The sequence below is a fragment of the Lactuca virosa genome, chromosome 9, assembly GCF_052849685.1.
Source record: "Lactuca virosa cultivar CGN04683 chromosome 9, Lactuca_virosa_CGN04683_v6, whole genome shotgun sequence".
Taxonomy (NCBI): domain Eukaryota; kingdom Viridiplantae; phylum Streptophyta; class Magnoliopsida; order Asterales; family Asteraceae; genus Lactuca; species Lactuca virosa.
The window spans coordinates 26829770-26833911 of NC_136434.1; positions in this window are offsets into that span (position 1 = coordinate 26829770).

A 4142-nucleotide genomic window follows, 5' to 3' on the forward strand; every position below is an offset into this window, starting at 1 on the left:
CCTGTAGATAGACTAGATAGTGCTCTAGTAATAGAGGTAGCTAGTGGAAAATTCGTACATGTTACTGAATGCATGAAGAACATCATCATTGACTTGAATTAGAATAATTTCCACGAGCAGTTGTGCCCATTGATTTAAACGACTTCAACATAGTACGAGGAATGGATTGTCTTAGTGCGAACGATGCCGAGATACTATGTAGAAAGAAGATGGTGCGAGTGAACCCGCCTGGAAGGGAACCATTTGTGGTGTATTGGGACACACGTATAGTAAATTCTAGAATCATCTCCCTGATGAAAGCCAAAAAGTGTTTGTCTAAAAGATGCACATCATCTATGGCATTCGTAATAGATTCCGATAAGGAGATGAAAATAATACCTGTGGTGTGCGACTTTCTGGAAGTCTTTCCCGAAGATCTTCCTGGATTATCCCCTGATAGACAAGTAGAGTTTAGGATAGACTTGTTACCAGGAACCACACTGTTAGCAAAAGCACCATATTGATTAGCACCGACAGAGATGAAGGAACTAATGATGCAACTTCATGAGTTGTTGGACAAAGGTTTCATTAGACCTAGTTCATCACCTTGGGGAACTCCTATGTTATTCATAAAGAAGAAGGATGGGAGCATGAGGATGTGCATAAATTATTTAACACTCGATTCCCACATATTTACATTTTGACCCTTGGTATGAGAATTGTTTGCAAATTGGTCGCAAATGGAACTTAAATTAAAAGTGGGGGTTGTGTGACTACGTTGGGCGTACGTGTGGTACGTTGGGCGTACGTGGTTAGCGGTCAAACCCTAATTTTTAGTGTTTGGACCCTATTTTAGCAACCTTATGCCCCAAGGTTCTCTCATTACCAGCCTCCATTGCCCCTTTAAGCACAATCTCGAAACCCTAACCCATTTCTAGAGAGAGCTGATCCTTTTGTGTGATTTGGTGTGTGTTTGGTGTATCTTGAAGAAGAAGAAACTTGGTGAAGGAGGACTGAGCAAGTAGGAGCTTGTAGATCCAAGGCAGCTTCATAGAGGTATAAAGTCTTGACCTTGGCTATTCTATGCTTAGATCTACAACTAGTTGAGTTTTGAGCACATTTTGGTCCCATGAGTGAGTTCTTGTGAGTAAATGTTACTCCAAAAGTTTTGAGTTGTTCCTTTTGATGTTTCTGACGTTCCTAGTTCATAAAGTTTCCATCTTGGTGGTTGAAGATCAACCATGCATGAGTTAATGATCATTTGATGGAAGTAGAATGCTAAATCTTGGGTTTGAGTCTCTTTGAGCCATGAAAAGGCATCAAGTTGGTGACTTTATGGTTTAAGACATTCCCCAAGAGCTAGATCTGCAAAACGGGCATATAGAATTAAAGCATTAAGTGCTTAATGGCATTTTGGCTAACTGGAACGTACGTCGGGCGTACGTAAGTGTACACTGAGCGTACGCGTCTGGGTTCCCGATTCTCTTGGCACAATCTAGTATGTGGGGTGTACTGGTGATACGCTAAGCGTACTCACCAGGAATCCTTTTTGGGTATTAGGTTGTTTCGGCCATTATTGGACCTTATTCCTTTTTGGGCCATGGTGAGCTCTAGGTCTCTTTGGCCTTGTTGGACCTTGGGTCATTTTGGGTTTGGACCGTGATAAGTTAGGCCCAACAAAGGAAGGGTAAAAATGTCTTTTACCCTAGGATTCGGGATTAAGGATTCAGACTCACAGTCACGGTTTATGGCCTAATTTTTAATTAGGGTTTTATTATTTGTGATTTAGTGCGGGATTTTTCAGTTCAGCAGCCCGATTGTTATTTGTTTATCAGCGGATCGAGGTGAGTCTTCTCACAGTGTTTAGCAGGTCGACGGAACCAATGCCGGCAAATAGATTATTATTATTAGAATTCTAGTTATTTGTGTGACTCTTGCATGGTTTGTATGTATTTGTATGTGGGTCGGGCGCGGCCCGATGCTAGGCGAGGCCTTATGAGTGCGTTGGGCTGGGTCCATCGCATTTTACTGACAGTTCTGTTTCGGGCGGGGCCCGATGGAGGTTGGGTGGGGCCCATTGTATGTATGGTATGTGTTAATTTGGGCTCACTAAGCTTTGTGCTTACGGTTTTTGTGACATCTCCATTTTCATGGCCAGAAAATACCGATTTTTTTATGCTTTATTTAAAAATCAGAGTATCATTTTGAAGAAAAGTGTTGCGGAATTTGTTCCTAGAAAAAAAAACACATGATAAATACGTTATCAAAGCATTTCCAAAAAAATGTATATTTATTCATTTTAAAACATTGGGATGTCATCGTCAATACAGAAATATAAGCACAAACAGAACTTACATTCATTATCAGTAGTGATTTATATCTCCTTAATTCCTCAGTGTAATGTAACCTCATATTGACACCTGTGATACAAATAAATTGAGTGGGTCAGGTTGGGAAACCTGGTGAGTACATAGGGTTTTCACCCCACAATAATATAATTATTATGTTTAATCATCAAACAATTAACCCAATTACCCAATTACCCATACCCATTATCTTCTTTATTCTTAAGGATCTACCCTAAGAATCAGTTATTCCTCGTTCATTCATTCCTAAGGATTATCCTAAGGAATAGACACGAAGTCCATCGTCGCCAGGGTTTATACAACAGGCACTAAGTCCATAGTCGCCAGGGTTTATACAGCAAGCACTAAGTCCATAGTCACCGGGGTTTATACATCAAACACTAAGTCCATAGTCGCCAGGGTTTATAAAGCAAACACTAAGTCCATAGTCGCCAACATTCCTCTATATCAGCTTTCATACCTCATCATTCATCTACCCATGTTATACCCAACTTATTTTGTAGATATAAAATACATATACAGTTTAAATCATTTAAAACATGCATAAAATCGTTCATCCAGCATAGATATCAAGAACACAGATAATATGCACACATAGCACGTAATTTATATTAAATACTTCATATCTATGTGTAAGATGAAAGTAACTATGCACTCACTTGTTAAGGCGGTGATTCCGAACTCAGACAGCGCTTCGCTTCTATTAATTTATTTTCTTTCGACGAAACCTAGTATCATTATCACTAGATTTTAGTCTAATATTCATTACGACTAATTATTCGTTTAGATTCATCATTAAATCAGAGTCTACTTCATGATCTATCAAGTAAGGAACAACCAGGTAGGATCATATCAGAGGTAGGGTCCGTTTGGTATACAAAGTATACTGTTTGGAAATCCCACTTTAAACACCTCACTAAATCACAGCCTAGACATCATCCTCGTAAGTAGATCAATCAGTATAACGACTTTGAATCACTTATAAATCTTATTTATTGGTTCATAATAACGATATTATATTTATATATAAACTATATTTAAAGTATGGTAGGCGTATCTCACTTACAGCGAGTTTTTATTAAAAACCGGGCTTCGCTGGAGCAGCGTTTCTGAGCCGAAAAGCTCTTTTTCTCAGAGCCTTCGGAAGCTCTGGGGCTTCCTTCGGGTGCTAGGGAGTTTTCCTAGACTTTAGGGGGGTTTAGGGGATAGAGAGAGTGTGTAGAGAGAGAAAGTAGAAGGTAAATTGGTGAAGAGAAGAGGTTGCCCTCGCAGCCCTTTTATAGGGGGAGCCTCGCAAGTACGCTGGGGGTACCGAAGCTCTACGCTGGGCGTAATGCTCGGATCATACAACATGCGTCCGAAATGGCTTGGTGCGACGTGGCTTCTCCTGGATCGAGGAAACGAGTTCGTTGGGCGTAACTTCTTCCGACGCGGGGCGTACACCGCATGTAAGGCATCCTTCGGTTACGTTGGGCGTTATCGGATTACCCTGGGCGTAACCCTCGCACCAGGTGTCACCATCCGAAGCGAGAACCGTGGAGATCAAGGGACGATCCTGATTCGGCCACGTCATCACACTTCGCAACAGCTTCGCAAATAACATACTCAACTTCTAAAATTCGTAACTTTCGCATACGAGCTCCGTTTTCGACGTTCTTTATATCCATGCATAGGCGGGACCGTACTCTACAACTTTCGTTTAGACTCCGTCGGCTAATTTTTACTTTATTTTTAAAGTTATATTTTTAACAGTCCGAGACAGGAATAGTCCGTTAAAAATTCATAACTTCTTCATCC